The sequence below is a fragment of the Canis aureus genome, chromosome 13 (assembly GCF_053574225.1).
Source record: "Canis aureus isolate CA01 chromosome 13, VMU_Caureus_v.1.0, whole genome shotgun sequence".
NCBI classification, from domain to species: Eukaryota; Metazoa; Chordata; class Mammalia; order Carnivora; family Canidae; genus Canis; species Canis aureus.
In genome coordinates, this window is record NC_135623.1 from 55599396 (window position 1) to 55618398 (window position 19003).

Consider the following 19003-nt stretch of genomic DNA (forward strand, 5'->3'; position numbering starts at 1 on the left):
GCAAAAGAAACCCCAATAAAACAAAAAGGTAATCTACAGAACAGGAGAAGATATTTCCAAACGATATACCCAATAAAGGATTAGTATACAAATATATTTTTAAAAACTCATAAAATTAAATATAAAAAACACTGATTAATAAATGGGCAGGGAACCTAAACAGACTTTTTCCAAAGAAGACAGTCAATAGACACATGAAAAAATGCTCAACATTACTAATTACCAGGGAAATGAAAATTAAAATCACAATAAGGTATCACCTCACACCAGTCAGAATGTCTAGTATCAAAAATACAAGAAATATGGGATCCCTGGGTGGCGCAGCGGTTTGGCGCCTGCCTTTGGCCCAGGGCGCGATCCTGGAGACCCGGGATCGAATCCCATGTTGGGCTCCCGGTGCATGGAGCCTGCTTCTCCCTCTGCCTATGTCTCTGCCTCTCTCTGTGTGTGTGTGTGTGTGTGTGACTATCATAAATAAAAATTTTAAAAAAAATTTTTTAAAAAGAAATTATTTAGAAATAACTGCTGCTGAGGATGTAGAGAAAAAGGAACCATCATGCACTGTTGGGAAGAAAATAAATTGGTGCAGCCACTAATGGAAAACAGTATGATGATTCCTTAAAAAATTAAAAATAGGCAACAGCCAAAATATGGAAACCAAGTTTCCCTCCACAGATGAATGCATAAGGAAGGTGTCATATGTTAGCCATACGAAAGATGAAATCTTGCCATTTGTAACAACATGAATGGATTTACAGAGCATAATGGTAAGTGAAAGACAAATGCCAGATGATTTCACTCAAATGTGTAATTAAAGAAACAAGATAAATAAACTCAGAAAAAAAGACATTAAAAAAAAAAAAAAAAACCTCACACCTGACTTAAATATAAAAAAAACTAGTGGTAACCAGAGGGGAGGTAGATGGGGTAATAGGTGAACTAGGCAAAGGAGAATAAGAGTACACTTTTATCATTATGAGCACCAAGTAATGTATAAACTATCAAATCACAGGGTGCCTGGGTGGCTAAGTCAGTTAAGCAACTGCCTTCAGCTCAGCTCATGATCCCAGGGTCCTGAGAATGAGCCCTGTGTTGGGCTCCCTGCTCAGAAAGGGAGGCTGTTTCTCCCTCTCCCTGTCCTTCTCCCCTCTCCCACTCATGCTCACTCACTTTCTGTCTCTTGGGCGCTCTCCCTCAAATAAATAAATAAAATCTTAAAAAAAAAAACTGTCAAATCACCATATTGTACACCTGCAACTAATATAACATGGACGTTAATTATATTGGAATTTTAAAAGTTAATTATTTTTTAATTAAAAATAAAACTACCATATAGTCCAGCAATTCTACATCTTGTTATTTATCCAAAGAAAACAAAACCACTAAATTGAAAAGATAAATGCACCCCTATATTCACTACAGCATAATTATAATAGCCAAGATATGGCAGCAATCTGAGTGTCCAGTGACAAAGTAAATGCAATGCATGTGTGCACATGTGCACACACATACCAAACCACACCCTGGAATATTACTCAGCCATAAAAGAAAATGAAATCTTGCCATTTGCAATAACATGGATAGAGTTAGAGGGTATTATGCTAAGTGAAAAAGTAACACAGAGAGAGACAAATACTGTATGATTTCACCTGTATATAAAATCTTAAAAAACAAAGGAATAAGCAAAAGAAAACAGAAAGAGAATCATAAATACAGAGAACTGGTGGTTGACAGAGGGGACGGAGTGTGAAAAGAGCAAAGTAAGTGAAAGGGATTAAGTATGAGGTACAAATTTCCAGTTATAAAATAACTGTCACTGGGTCTATGTAAAGTACAGCATAGCAAATACAGCCAATAATACTGTAACAACTTTATATGGTGACACGTGGTAACTAGACTTGTCATGGTGAGCATTTTGTAATGTATGTAAATATCAAATCACTATACTGTATACCTGAAACCAATATAGTATTATATGTCAATAATACTTCAATATAAAAAAAAAAAAAAAAGCTAAGACCATACACAGAAAGCAATACAGAACTTGTAGTCTGCCCCTAACCAAACTGATCACCCGTTAAGACAAAAAAAAAAAAAAAAAAAAATCAACTTTCTCCAAGGCATGTAACAGAACTCAGAGTCTAACAACATAACATTCACAAAATCTGGGATACAAACTCAAGTTACTTGATATATGGTATACAAAAGTCAGGAAAATGTGATGAACTTCAAGAAAAATGACATAAAACATATTATAACTAGATGACTCTGATGTAAAAATTATTAGACAAAGATTTTCAAGCAACTATTTTAACTAAGGTTCAGGACGTAAAGGTAAAGAAAAGTGAAATGAATGAAGAGAGTGGTGCTCAGCAGAGAAATTTTAGAAGTGAAAGATGTATTGAAAAATATACTAAGCCTAGGCTCATTATTAGAATGGAGATGACAAAAGAAATAATCAGTAAATATGAAGATAAATCAATTTAAATTATCCAATGTATGTAACTAAGTGATATTACACTAAGTGAAATAAGTCAGAGAAAGACAAAGATCATATGATTTCACTCATATGTGGAATTAAATAAAATAGATGAACATAGGGGAAGGGAAAGAAAAATAATACAAAAACAGAGAGGGAGACAAACCATAAGAAACTCTTAACTCTAGGAAACAAACTGAGGGCTGCTGGAGGAGAGGTTGAGGAGAATGGGTAACTGGGTGATGGGTATTAAGGAGGGCACCTGATGTAATAAGCACTGGGTATCATATGCAACTGATAAATCACTATATTACCTCTGAAACTATTAATACACTATATGCTAATTAAATTGAATTCAAATTTAAAATAAATAGCTATATATATATATATATATATATATATATATATATATATAAACTATCCAATCTGAAAAACAGATAAGATTGTAAAAAAATAAATAATCTCAAGGACATCAGGGAGTATCAAAAGTCTAACACACATATCACTAAGGCCCAAAAGAGCAGAGCAGAAAAAGACTGAGGCAGAAAAATATTTGAATGAGCTTGGAAAATTTGGAAAAACATAAATTAATTAGAATATGGCATCACTGTGTGCTCAAATTCAAATGAGCTAACAGAATAGTGGCCCTCCAAACAGAAACACTTCAATAGTGAAGCAGAGTTCAAATTTCCCACTGAAATGGCAGCCAATAATCTGGATTAATGACCTCTCAACCTGAGATAACACATTCTTATCAGTAAAAAAATAATCAGATCACACATATTAATGCATAAATTATATATGGACTACTAAATACTGACTTAATATATATGTGACAAAAATAAGAAAAAGAAATTAAGTGAGGTAAAGAGATAAACAATTTTTTCTAACTTTTACACTGATATAAAAAATCCTTTTCTACTCTCTTCTTTAAATTATTTCCTTTTTAAGTGAAAGGAATGTGGATGAATATGCTTTTTTTAAAATCTTGGCTTAATGTGATACAGCAATTAGAAGATCTACTAATCTAAATTTTAATGTCAAAACAAATTAGGAATAAACAAATATTTGTAGATCCAATTGTAAGATGAGATTCATTGGCTTCACTAAGATTCAGTTATAATTTTGCAGTTTTTCTTACAAATTTATTACAAAGTGATTTGTTTTTAAACTATAGTTCAACATTCATAACTCATTTGAAAAAAAAAAGGACACGAATTTTGTTCCTATGTTTTTTAAGGTATAACTTTTATAACACCCTTTTCAGCAACAAAATGATAAAATAATGTAAATATTTTCAAACACATCCATTTTCACAGCATAAATTTCATACAGAAAGAAGTTCTTTGGTGCCTGGCTGCCTCAGTTCAGCATGCAACTCTTGATCTTGAGGTCATGGTTCAAGTCCCATGTTGAAAGCAGAGCTTATTTTAAAAAAGAAAAAAAACTTTTTTTTTTTAAGTTGTTACTCAGAGCCAAAATGCTACTTTAGAACATTAAAAAATAGATTGTGCTTATATTTATAACAATACCATTGAAAGTTACTTAAAATAAGATAATTTGGGCAGCTCCAGTGGCCCAGCGGTTTAGCACCACCTTCAGCCCAGGGCGTGATCCTGGAGATTGGAATCAAGTCCCATGTCAGGCTCTCTGCAAGGGGCCTGCTTCTCCCTCTGCCTGTGTCTCTGCCTCTCTCTATGTGTCTCTCATGAATAAATAAATAAAATCTTTAAAAAAAAAAAAAAGATAATTTATCTGTAATAGAAAAATGCCTACCTCATCTTTAAATTTAAGGTTTAAAAATTATATCATGCTATATAACTTAGTGAACCTCTGAGTATTTTTATTATTATTATTCATGAAAGATATTGAGAGAGAGAGAGGCAGAGACACAGGCAGAGAGAGAAGCAGGCTCCTTGCAGGGAGCCCGATATGGGACTCGATCCCGAGACCCCAGGATCATGCCCTGGGCGGAAGGCAGGCACTAAACCGCTGAGCCACCCAGGGATGCCCAAATGAGTCATCTTTAGCATACCACTTTGAAAACTACTAACGCTACTTTATTAGAAAATGATTTTATCTATGTTTGAAGTTACAATCCAAGTTCTACCAAGTCTTAGCCTTCCAGGGGAAAAATAAACAGATGGCTTGGATACCTTTCCTAAAATTAAGGCTAACTAGGGGCACCTGGGTGGCTCAGTGGTTGAGCGTCTGCCTTCTCCTCAGGGCGTGATCCAGGATCTGGGGATGGAGTCCCACATCTGGCTCCCTGCATGGAGCCTGCTTCTCCCTCTGCCTGTGTCTCTGCCTCTCTCTGTGTAGCTCTCATGAATAAATAAGTAAAATATTTTTTAAAAATATTAAGCCTAAATATATACCTTTTATCTAAAAGTAGAATGAAATTTACGTGAACTTTTTCTGGATAATTAATATTGTACACCTCTTACTGAGAGGATTTCATTTGATGTTAACAACACTGAAAAGCAGATATTAATATGTACTTTTTTTAATCAACTTGCATTTGCTTTATTTCTAACAGAATAACACTGACTTTTACAAGAGTTTGTTGTCCAACCCCTAAGTTTCAAAGACAGCCTTACAGCAAACATTTTTCTTCTTTCAAAAAAGCCATGAATATAAGGTTTCTTTACGGCACAGATTCATTCATTAGTCATATCATTACTATTCTTTAGATAATCAAACACTAATTTTTGTATTCTGTCTTCCATATTGTTAACATTCTCAGCTGTCACTTCTGCTACCATTAAACTAGCCAGAAACAAACAGCCGAAAGCACCCTCCAGATCTTTCTAGTATACTGCTTCAAATGTGCTAAGAAAAGTAAACAATCAAATTTAAAAATTAAGCATTAAATATTAGCCAATAATGGAGATGGAAAGTAGACTAATGGCTGCCAGGGGCTGGCAGCCAGGAGGAATGGGCGGGACTATTAATGGGTATAGGATCTCTTTCTGGGGTGACTAAAACATTCTCAAGTTAGATGGTAGTGCTAGTTATACAACCTTGTGAATACACTAAAAGTCACTGAATTGTATGCTTTCAAATACTGAGCTTTAAGGGATGTAAGTTTTATCTCAATAAAAACAATAGAAATTTAAAATATTGAGTCAACAAAGCCACTTCTTTTTTAATGTCCTGTTTGAATAAGCCCTATGTTAAATATTCAAGTGCTCTCGCTTTCCAGTTTGGGGAAGGTACAGTTTTACACTGGCTAGATCCGGAACATCTGAGAATACGTCTTGCTGGAGAAGACAGTGGCTCAACATCTCTCTCTTCTACAGTTTCAGAGCCTCTCTACTATGTGATCTCCCTCACAATTTGGTAGTCTCAAACATCTGAACTTGAACTGCAGCTCAAAGTCCCAAGCACAAGCATTCTGCCTAGCATCAAAAGTCCTATCATGTCACCCTGTGGTACTCTTTGAAAGCTACAAAAACCCTTCTGGTTTCAAAAGGAGACATCACTTCTATTCAAACTGTTTGCAGTCATGTTTGGAAAATATTATCTGACTCAGGGCTGACTTTTCAGTAAGGCACAGTTGCCCAAAGTCTGACTTCTAAACCAGTGGTATATCACCAAAATAGTGTATACCAATTTACTAATGTAGTATATAATTTAAACACATGCACTAACTGAAATTTTAAAAAATGAATTTTTAAATCTAGACAGAAGCTGTTATTTCCTTCATTCATCCAACTTTAGTTATCACTCCTATCAGTGATGAAACTTCAATTCCTACAAAAGGAAATTTCAAATAAACCATGGTTTTTGAAGACAAAGCTGTTAAATAAAAATATGGACAAGGAAACATAAGACCAGATACTATACATCATCAATTCTAAGGCTCTTTTAATGTTCATATTTTAGTATCTCAGAAAAGAGTTCATTTTACATACAGTATCTTTGTTAGCCAGGCAGTAGTCCAATAGCAACATAAAAGAAAAATAATTAAGAGTAAATTTAACAAGGGGGTACCTGGGTGGCTCAGCTGGTTAAGCCTTTGACTTCGAGTCAGGTCATGATCTCTGGCCTGGGATTGAGTCCCGTGTCAGGCTCCATGCTCAGCACAGAGTCTGCTTGTCCCTCTCCCTCTACTCCTCCCCCCACTCTCTATCTAAAATAAATTTTAAAAAATCTTTCTTTTTTTTTAAAGAATAAACTTAACAAAAACACTATATAAAGAAAATAATAAACTTCCCTGAAAGGAACAAAAGTAGACTTGAACAAAGGGAAAGATGTCTACCTATTGTATTGAATAAATGCAATGTATTCCCAATAAAAACACTAATGAGCTTTATAATGGAATTGGACAAGTTGATATAAATATTAATACAGAAAAATAAATTCACAAGATTCAGCAAGGAAAACACTAAAAAGAGGTATGAAGATGGACTAACTCTAACATATATTAAACACCCTACAAAACCTCAAAAATTGAAACAGTATAGTAATGAAACATGAATAGGGGATCCCTGGGTGGCGCAGCGGTTTGGCGCCTGCCTTTGGCCCAGGGCGTGATCCTGGAGACCCGGGATCGAATCCCACGTCGGGCTCCCAGTGCATGGAGCCTGCTTCTCCCTCTGCCTGTGTCTCTGCCTCTCTCTCTCTCTCTCTGTATGACTATCATAAATTAAAAAAAAAAAAAAAAAAAGAAAAAAAAAAGAACAGAAAAGTTCAGAAACAGATCAACATAAAAAAAAAAATCAGGTATATGGAAAAAGTGGCATCCCAAATCATTTGGGTGAAGTTGGTCTTTAGTGCTAGGACAAATTAGTAGCCATTTGGAAAAAAAGATAAAATTGGATCCATTCTTCATATTACACAAAAGAATGGATCAGAAATCTCCATGTAAAAGATGAAATTATGAAGAAAAAAATGGGTAAATTTTCTTTATAAGCTGAATTTAGGGACAGACTTTCTAATTAAGGTTAAAAATCCAACCATAAAAAATAAAAAATTATTAAATTTAACTATTAAAATAAAACATTATTCTTGGCAAAATACCACAAAGCTTTTTAATAGCAAATAGCAAACTAGGGAAAGTATTTACAATGTATATCTAAGATAACCTAGTATCCCTCATATGCAAAAATATTTTTTAATTGAAGGAAAAAAAAACAAAAATTCTATTTAAAAAAATGTATGAAAGACGTAAATACATAATTTACAAAGCGATATAAAATGCTCCTTAAACATGTGAAAAGATATAAAAACTCACTCATAATAAGAGAAATACAAATTTCAAACTACACTGATACAATTTCTCACCCAAACTAGCAAAAACATCAGAAACTTGACAATATACGCTGTGAATAAACAGGCACTTTTTTTTTAATAATAAATTTATTTTTTATTGGTGTTCAACTTACCAACATACAGAATAACACCCAGTGCTCATCCCATCAAGTGCCCCCCTTAGTGAACAGGCACTTTCATATATTGCTAGTGGGAATACAAAATGGTTCAACCCATATGAAGGTGAATATTTTCTACTATCTAACAAAACTACAAATGCATTTACACTCTACCCAGCTATTCCACATCTAAAAATATATCTTGGAGATATATTTCCACCATATAAAAATTGATTACAACAAATCAAAGGTTATTTATCACAGCATTATTTGGAAATATTGGAAACTACCTAAATTCTCAAGGACAGGAGATTAGTTGAATAAACAATAGCATATATACACAAAATAAAACCATATAACTATAAAAAATATTGAAGAAGTCTCTAAGGAATAATACAGAGTGATTTCCATGAGAAACTACTAGGTAAAAATAGTTAAGTTCAAAAAAGTATATGCTGGATGTGAATATTCAAAAGGGAAAGGACAGTATTTTCAACAAATGGTTCTGAGAAAACTGAATACCCACATGCCAAAGAATGAACTTAGACCTTTAGCTTACACCATATGCAAAAATTAACTCAAAATGGATCTAAGACCTAAATGTCAGATCTAAAACTGTAATAAACTTAGAACAGGATAAAGGCAACACTGGATTTGGCAATGATTTCCTGGATATGACAATTAAGGCACACGAAATATAAGAAAAAAATACACAAACTGCACTTCATGAAAATTTTTAAATTTTATGCATCAAAAAGACACTATCAGGGGTGCCTGGGTGGCTCAGTTGGTTAAGTATCTCACTCGTGATTTTGGCTCAGATCATGATGTCAGGGTTGTGAGATGGAGGCGCACTGGGCATGGAACCTACCTAAGATTCTCTCTCTCCCTGTGCCCCTCTCCTTTCCTTTAAAAAAAAAAAAAAAAAAAAAGGTCTATTTTAAAAGACACTATCTAGACAGTAAAATGACAGCCCATAGAATGGGAGAAAATATTTGCAAATCACATATCTAATAAGGGATTAATAGCTAAAATCTATACAGAACTTTAAGACTCTACAACAAAGAACTCAATTCAAAAATGGGCAAAGAACCTGAATAAACTTTTCTCCAAAGAATATACAAATGGCCAATAATCACATAAAAAGATGCTCAACATCACTTAATCATTAGAGAAATACAAACCAAAACTACAATGAACCATCCACTAGGAGAGTTACTACCAAAAAAAGAAAATAAGAAGTGATGGCAAAGATGTGGAGAAATTAGATCACCTGTACACTGTTGGGGACAATGTAAAATGGCACAACCATCATGGAAATCAATATGGCAGTTCCAAAAAATTAAAAAATAAAATTACCACATGATCCAGCAATTCCACTTCTGGGTATATACGCAAAAGGGATGAAAGCAAGGTCTCGAAGAGATATTTGTGTACACTCATGTTCAAGCAGCATTATTCACAGTAGCCACAATGTAGAAATAATCCAAGTTTCTATCGACAGATGAATGGATAAATAAAATGTGGTATATACATACAAAAACTGAATATTATTCAGTTTTTAAAAGGAAGGAAATACTGCAATATATGACAAAACAGATGTATCCTGAGGACATTATGCTAAGTGAAATAAGCCAGTCACAAAAAAGCAAATCTGGTGTGATTCTGAGTACATGAGGTATTTAAAGTAGTCAAAACTGTAGAGACAGAGAGGAGAATGATGGTTGTCAGCAGCTGGGAGAAGAGAGAAATGAGTTACTTTTTAATGAGTGTAGAATTTCAGTTTTACAAGATGAAAAGAATTCTGGAGATGGGTGGTGGTGTTGGTTTGCACAATATGAATGTACTTAATACTACTGAACTATACATTTAAAAATTATTAAGATGGTAAATTTTATGCTCCATATATTTTACCATAATAAAAATTATTAGGGGTAAAAAAAAAAAAAAGCATATGCTACTTTATCTATCTACTTATCTACCTATATCTGCTTTGCTTAACAAAAGCAAATTAAAGGCCAATCAGAAAACAATTAAGCTGGTTACCCAAAAGAAAAAGGGATATGTTCCATATATTCAATGTAAGTTTATATTAAATCAAGAAAGATGGAGGGGGCACTAAAATCAAAACAAAGAATTCAACTACAGTTCAAATCAATACCATAATCATACAGAAGGGGAAAACCCCAATAATTTATGAACAGCATTTGACTAAATACATACCCTCAGTCTTGGAGACAGTAGGGGCTGAACAGCAAACTGACTCTTTTTAGTAGGTAGGCTTTCTGTGTGTGATAGTGGTATATAGCCCCAGCAATTCTGTAATTATTTTAGAAGTATTTTACACTGAGCAAATGAGATGTGTAGAATTTTAGGAAGCCAGAGTTCTCATTGTGGAGGGGAAGGTAGATATATATGGAACAGTGGAAGACAAACTAGAATTCCACAGGGATAGACTGGATTTGGAGAGATCAGTGTGAACTCAAAAATCCTAATATATGTAGGTATGTGCATACATGTAAGCATATACAAAGTTAAATGTCTATGTGTGCATATAAGTATATACACATATGGTTATGTATATATTCATATTTACATATATAAATATGTGCATGTTTCCTTCTTCTATCAACTGAAAGAACCCAAAAGCAAAGATGCCTCCAGAATAATGAGAACACCTAACACCCATATTCTGGTCTCTTAAGACCATTCCCCACAGAGAAACCCAAACACTACAGAAAAGTGGCTCATTCCAGGATAAATATCAGATTAGCCTGGAACATACGGTTGTGTCAGAATAAATGGAAGTATATAAAAAGCTGAGCATCAAAATAATTTAGGGCAGTAATACATTATAAACAACTAGAAAAAACAGGAATCGAAGAGTTTTTATCTATAATAAATAAATAATTACATAAATGGGGGAGAAAAAAAGGATTCTTGCTCTCTGTAAATATCAAGGCTGATGAGAAAATGTGAAGGGAATGCTAGAGTTGGAAATTATTGCTTTGCAACTATCATTATAAAGATTTGTTTAGGCAAGAATCATCCATGCATGCTAACTTGAAGGAGAAATTTTGATGAGGAGCAAGATAATTGAATGGTTTTAAAATGCATCCTCACAGATTGCTTATTAATTGCAAGGGTAAAAATAATAGTTATAGAGAAGTATGACAATACCTTGAGCAAGGAATAAAAATTACCATCACCAATGAAGACCAAATGACTATTGTAGGACAACAGATTTTGATGCCCTAAGAAAAGAACAACATCACTCTGTAGAATTTTTTTCAGGAATTTATAACCTGAATCTAATCGTGAGCAATTACCAGAAAAACGCAAAATGAAGACCACTCTATTTTTTAGTAAGACCACCTTATTCAATTTATCAACATCATAAAAGACAAAGAAGGGCTGCAGAAGTATGCCAGATTAAAAGAGACTGAAGAGAGACACCAAGTAAATTCATTACCTGACTCTACAACAGATACAATGGAAAAGAAGTATAGGATTTTACTAGGTCAACTGACAGAAATGAAATATGAGTGGTATATTAAAAATACTATAGTAAAGTTAAATTTGTTGAATAATTGTGGGTGGTAACTATATTTTGATTATGTAAAAGATAACTCCTCTCCTGGGAAATATAAATTATGGCATTTAGTAGTAAACAGCATATGTTCTACTCTCAAATATCAGAAATGGTATATACATATATAGAAAGAGAAGCAATAATAAAAACAAATGGGATAGATTGTTAATAACAGATGAGTAGAAAAAGGGATACACAGATGTTTTTTGCAACTTTTAAGCTTGCAACTATTAAAATTTTTTTCAAATTTAAGTGATAAAAAAGCATTTTTTCACAGTTTAATATATAATGTTTTCTCTTCCCTGATAGCATATATAAGATAGTGATGCACTTTACAATTAATAGTATCTTAGAGTCACTGAAAAATAATAGGTGGATCGGGAAAAAAATAAAACAATTAAAAAAAACATATTAGTTCCTTCAACTAATAAGCTTTTAAAGAAAGAGGTAAGACCCAGCATGTACACTAAATTAAGACTACTTAGAAGTACAAGAGACTTGATATCATCAATCCGGTCTTCAAGCAACTGAAACATTAAGTATTATCTATTCCTTAAGTCTCATTCTACAAAATGTATGCCTAATTACAATTGTAAAAGCATCTACATACACTGTGAGTAAATCAATGTACAGCTATATAAAATATGTAATATGTTTTAAATGGGCTTTAAAGGTTCAAAAAAAAAGGGGCACCTAGGTAGCTGCCCACCCCTCAGGTTAGAGCCTGCTCAGCAGGGAGCCTGCTTCTCTCTAGGCTTCTTGCAAATGCGCTCTCTCTCAAATAAATAAATAAAATCTTTTTTTTAATTTTTTAAAATAAATATCCAAAAAAATAAAATGCTCTTTGAAAAGGTTTACAGGAAACAGAAACTTGTTAGATTGGTTAATAAGGTAACCATCCAAAACTAATTGCTCATAAAGGGCAAACTCAAAACTCTACATACAAAACACTGTACACATGGTACATGTCAAAAATTGAGATCTACAGTAATGTAAAAATATTTTCCACTATGTATTTTTGTTAGTATAAAAAATAATTATTTGATTAAAAAATGACACATAGAGACAAAAAAGTAAAAGGGTGGTTGCCAGGGATTGGGGATAAGGGAAGAATGTGGAGTTATTATTTAATGGGAACAGAGATTCAGTTTTGCAAGATGAGAGAGTTCTGGAGATGGAGAGTGAAGATGGGTGTACAACAATATAAATGTACTTAATACCACCAAACTATACAGTTAAAAATGGTTAAGATGCTAAATTTTACATTATATGTATTTTACCACAATAAAAAAATGTGAGAAAAAATAGATAATCCAACATCAGGAGGTAACAGAAATCAATTAAAGAATTCAAAACCTAACAATCTCCAAATATTCAGCAAAAAGGTAAATTATACTACCTAATTCAATGCTCTCAAGAGCATCATTAGGTTATCAAAAGAGTCTAATAATCAAGCTAATAAGTAAGTTCTTTCAAATATGGCTCCATTATTTTGGTTTTTTTAAGTATTTTTTTTTAAGATTCTTATTTATTTACTCATGAGAGAGACAGAGAGAGAAGCAGAGACATAGGCAGAGGGAAAAGCAGGCTTCCCACAGAGAGCCTGGGACTCAATCCCAGGACCCCAGGATCATGCCAGAGTCAAAGCCAGACACTCAACCACTGAGCCCCTAGATGCCTCAATTATTTTGTTTTTAAATCCAGTGTTTAACATAATAAAACTAGGTGCCTGCTGGGCACTATGGAGATAGCGAATGAAGGAGTAAGGGTTAGGTATCCACTCTGTTGAGGAAGGAGAGGCCTAGCCACCTGTGGTGATGAACTCTATGTTGAGCTTAAGCTAGCAGGTGACTTGAAATCAAGCTGTCATAGCTGAGACTGGGCAAGTAGAACAGAGGATAACAAGGAGTAAAAAGCCTTGGCCTAGGGCACGTCTATCCCCAAATGTTTGGTTGAAGCACTTGCCTCTAAGTAGTGGCTCAGCTGATTAATCATCTGCCTTTGGTTCAAGTCATAATCCCAAGGCCCTAGGATCGAGTCCCACATGGGGCTCCCTGCTCAGCGGGGAGTCTGCTTCTCCTTCTGCCCCTCTCTGCCCCTAACTCCTGCTCTCATGTGCACTCTCTCTCTCAAATAATTAAAAATTTTTAAAGTGAATGGATAAAATATATATGATATATCCATATAGTCAGAAATTTAAAAAATGAAATACTGATACAAAAATGGATGTATCTCAAAATAATTATGCTAAGTGAAACAAGGCCAGAAAAATACATACTGTATGATTCTATTTGTATGTGTAAAGTTTACATAAAATTCTAAAAAATGCAAACTAATCTCATTCTTCTGATGTAAAAGAAAAGAGGAACTACTTATCTAATAGTAAAAGAACATAGATATTCTTTCAAACAAAAAACATATATTTGACCATTCACTGGTTCTACTTTACTTTTTTTTCCTTTAAATCTGCCTGTTTACCCACTTCTAATTTTCAGGAACAAAAACATTTGCCTGTTTTTACTGTCTAATATATCCCCAGCATTAACAATGACAAGTATATGGCTGATGCTCAATAATTACCACTTAACAAATTCCTGTTGATATTATTTCCTTTTCTCTGTTCCAGTGTGTCACCTGCCTACCTGGAGTTCTCTCCCTTAATGCTACCATCAAGCCCTTAATTTCTCTCTCTCCCACAAACATTTTCAGTTCCTAACTTTGGCCTTTTAATGATTAATGAAATAAGTAATAATAAAGGGACCACTATTATTTCATTTAAAGATAGAACCATATGTGAAGAGCCTTATTTGCTAGATGATAAGCAGTTAGGGTAGTAACTTTCTCTAAAACTAATCACATATTGATATACTTTATACTATTATTATATATATTTAGTGTCTGTGGTATCAGATTGGTATGATACCAGACTGATACAACAAAAATTCACTTCCCATATATTAAATTGTACATACTTAATGTAAATTACACTGAGAAATACTATAATCATGTTACTAATTTGGCAAATATTACCTTATCTACACACATGAATGCACGAAATAATTAAGGGAGGATAATAAGAAACCCACAAAAAATGTTATGATGCATGTAGCTAATTTAAAACAGTTAAGAATTTGTGGGGGAAAATGGAACTCCACAATCTGGAACATGCCCTCATTTGAATCATGGCTCTGCCTCTTGGCTGCATTTTTGGACACATAAAGTAGGGCTATTTAGGAAAACAACTTTATGGGATTTCAAGACTGAAGGCATATAAAGTGCTTAACACTACCCATCCCCCAAGTATTCTATAAATGTTAACAATTATTGAATTTTATAAATATAAGATAGGAATTTATGATTAAAGAAATGAGTTTATCAATTAAATACTTAGAAATAAACATTTTTTAACTGGCATTAACTATCAGAGTCTGAAAAAAATAAAAATAAAAAAAAAATAAACTATCAGAGTCTGTCAAAAACATATACAAAAAAAAATTGTTAGACTAAATATTTCTACCATAAACTTAAATAATGAGATCATAAAGTAAGATTTTAATAACTCAGTGCACCTAAAATAATCAGAAATGTTAGTACAAATACAATTGTATTATGACAAAAATCAAGAATTCATATTAATGGCACCTAAAAATCTAGATATCCTTCAGCACGATACACATTTACATCAGCTTTTTGGCAAATCAAATTTATGTTTTCTTATATGAAATTAAGAAGGGATTACTTGCTTTTAAAAAATTAAAATTTTGCTAGGATCAAAAGTAGTATGTATAAATACTTTCCGAAGAAATCTACAACAAAATTCATATTAACACAAATGACTAAATTCAGTCATCATTTAAGAAACATACATACTTCATGAAAATGAAAGATAACTATGTTTGTAACATATGAATAGCTATATTATTTGCATGGGTTAGATGGGACATTCAAAACCTAACACCGTGACATTTAAACAGCTAAGGAAAGTTAGTAGGATCAAAACAAGAATCCTTCAAGTTTTTACATCAAAGTATATATATGTTAAGTTACAAAAAGTCTTCTTCTCTGGGCTGAGAAATTGCCAAATGCACCCCCTCTTGAAGGAGTAATTGCAAAAAGACATTTCTTTTTTTGTCCTACACCAAGACAGAGGTCTGGATTTCAACCACCACTAGCAATCCTTTGGCCAGAGACAACCTACACAACTATTATTTGAAAGCTCCAAATAAATAGGGTATCTACTATGAACTAAATGTTTGTGTCCCCTCAAAATTCATATGCTGAAGCCCTAATCTCCAATGTAATGGTATCTGAAAGTGAGGCCTTTGGGAGGTTAAGGAGGGTTGATTAAATCATGAGGGTAGAGCCCTCATGATGGGATTAATGCCCTTACAAGAGAAAAGGCTCTTCCTCCACCAAGCAGAACACAAAAGAGGACTAATTCATTCTCCATGTAACTTACAGTTTTAAAAAGTTCTTTATATACATTATCTCATCTAATCCTCACACAATGCTATAGGTCACTTGAACAAGTTTACTATCGCTAATTACAAATGAGGAGATTGAGTTTAAGTAAAATGATTAGGATGCGGTCTTGTCCAGTTTGGAAGTGGTAGAATTAGGTTTAAAACCAGTCCCCTTGGGCGGCTCTGGTGGCTCAGCGGTTTAGAGCCGCCTTCAGCCCAGAGCGTGATCCTGGAGACCTAGGATCAAGTCCCACATCAGGCTCCCTGCATGGAGCCTGCTTCTCCCTCTCCCTGTGTCTCTGCCTCTCTCTCTCTCTCTCTGTGCCTCTCATGAATAAATAAAATCTTAAAAAAAAAAATCTTAAAAAAAAATAAACAGTCCCCTTGGGGCACAGTCAGTTGAGTGTCCAGCTCTTGGTTTCAGCTCAGGTCGTGATCTCAGGGTCCTGAGATAGAGCCCCATGTTGTCAGGCTCCACTGGCATGCAATAGAAGCTTGGGACTCTCTCTGCCTCTCCCCTGCTATACAAGCACTCACTCTAGCTCACTCTCTCTCAAAAAAAAAAAAAAAAAAAAAAAAAACCTTAAAAAAAAAGTTCTCTTTTTACTGCATAAGTTTCTTTAAATAAAATGCATTAATATCAAGTACCTGAAATTCTGTCAATTGCTTGACACAAAAATATTCCTTAAGCAACAGTCCCTAATAATTTTGTGCTGTAATACCGCAATAAGCAAACTGCAGGCATGTAGGAATATCTTCCCCAACACACTCATCCAGATGATGGTTCTCATTCTCATTTTGTTGCTGGGATTCTCAAAGAGCTACAAATGGTTGATTGATAAGAATCTGAGATGAGTTACCACCTGACACTCAAGATACTTACTTGAAAATAAACAGTATGTGGTCATACCCATCTCTCCACCGAAAGTATTCCTGAAAAATCTTCATTCATTCATGAATTCATTTATTTATTTAAGAAATAATTTACTTAGACCCTATTATGCTATGCTCTTTCCAACTTCTGGAGAAGATGTTGTAATGCAAGCCACAAGTTTCACTTCCCATTCTACTCAATGACATAACTCAAAGGCAGCTCAAACTTTCCTGAACCAGGAGAATGTACCACAGAGAACCACACTAGAGCCTGCCAATAAAATGCTGATTACATTCAACCTGTTAAAATCCAGTTAAGAGGGGAAAATGAACAACATATAAGAGTATCTTTGTAATCTAAACAACTAATTGTTGTTGTTTTTCCAAACTAAATAGGCAATTTCTCCAAAACCGATTCAGGAACAAACAAAATCTGAAGATATTTGTAAATGACATATCTATTAAAAGGTTAGCATCCACATATACAAAGAACTTATAAAACTCAACACCCAAAAAACAAATAACCCAGTTGAAAAATGGACAGGAGACATGGAATAGACATTTCTCTGAAGATGACACATAGACGGCCAACAAACACATGAAAAGATGCTCAACATCACTCATCATGAGGGAAACAGAAATCAAAACTACAATGAGATATCACCTCACACTGTCAGGATGGCTAAAATCAAAACCACAAGAAACAAGTATTAGCAAAGATGTGGAGAAAAAGGCATTGTTGGTGGGAATGCAAACTGGTACAGCCGCTGTAGAAAACAGTATGGAATTCCTCAAAAATTAAAACTAGAACTACCTTGGGATGCCTGGCTGGTACACTCAGTAGAGCATGCAACTCTGCCCCTCCTCCCCTAAAATAAACAAATTGTTTAAGAAAATGTAACATAAAAGATATCAAGGGAAACATTCTACTATTTCAAATTTACTTCAAAAGTAATTATAAATGCAATGAGAAATGCAAATCTGTTTTGTGTCATTATTTTTACTCACTAGAAAACAGCTCTAAAAGAAACTTCAAAATCATATATGAAAAGGTTAATGTAAAATTACGTATTAACATTTCATACTTTGAAAATCAAAATTTGACTCAAGTTCTAAGGACTGAAATTTGTTTTATATACTCATAGCCTCTACACAAATGAGATCAATTTTACCAATTTTTTAGGATAATTTTGAAAAATACACATGTGTGTGTACATATGTGTATTTGTGTATAGTTAGCTGGCATGCAGCATGGCAGAAATGGAATTTCCATAATATCTGGTATGTTGAAGCTAGGAATAAAATTCACAAATATTTACAGAGGAGTATTACAGATTTTCAAACGCACTGTATTTTTGTCTCTTTTTTATCCTTGAATACTTATCATTGAATAATTTTACAAGCATCTTTTAACTTGTAGAATTTTCAAAAAACTGTATTTCTCCAATTTTATCTTTTGTGTATTAGTGCGGTAGTGGGGCTTATTTCCTTTAACTATCCATTGCCTTCCTTCCTTTTTCTCTCCCTTCTCTTTCTTCCTCTCTTCTTTGGTGGTAAATATCAGTTAAACTCCTTTGTGATTCTGGGCAAGAAAACTGACCCCCTGGTTTTCAGTTTTCTTTTACGTAAAATAGGCCTGATTCTATCTCATAGAGTTTGTTATATATTAAAACACTAATCGACACTTAATGTTAGTTATCTTGATTTTTCTCCCCACAATTCACTTTTTTGCTGTTTAAAATGTGACTACTGGGGATGCCTGGGTGGCTCGGGGGCTGAGCATCTGCCTTTGGCTCAGGATGTGATGCCAGGGTCCCGAGATCAAGTCCCACATTGGGCTCCCTGCATGGAGCCTGCTTGTCCCTCTGCCTATGTTTCTTCCTCTCTCTGTCTCTCATGAATGAATGAATGAATGAATGAATAAATAAATAAATACAATGTGATCTACTGTTACTCAACAAAAATAAAAAGATCATGAAATATTCCAAATTTACACACTACAGCAACATGAGAGAACTCCTATGTACCCATCAACCAGCTTCAATCGTTATCAACATTCTTTTACATGTCATTTTAACTAATAACATACGGCTTCTATATGTCTGTTTTCTTTCACTCTCTACAATTTGTTTTTTGGAATTGTAATATTTTAAGGTTACTCAACTTTAGGAAGTAATTTTCTAGGAACTTAAAGTCTGTTGCCAAAAATTATATGAAATTG

General features: G+C 33.8%; 1 protein-coding gene across 10 annotated transcripts in view; it reads right to left on the reverse strand.

The window, feature by feature from the left end:
- Window positions 1–19003, reverse strand: part of LRBA (LPS responsive beige-like anchor protein) — a 721151-nt gene that overhangs the window by 677187 nt on the left and 24961 nt on the right. The window contains exon 1 of one of the 10 annotated variants that reach the window (XM_077846327.1): window positions 10078–10095. The exons of the other annotated variants lie outside the window; for them this stretch is intronic. The gene's annotated coding sequence lies outside the window, so the exon portion shown is untranslated. Of the gene's footprint in view, window positions 1–10077; window positions 10096–19003 lie in introns of those variants that run through there. 10 annotated transcript variants of the gene reach the window in all.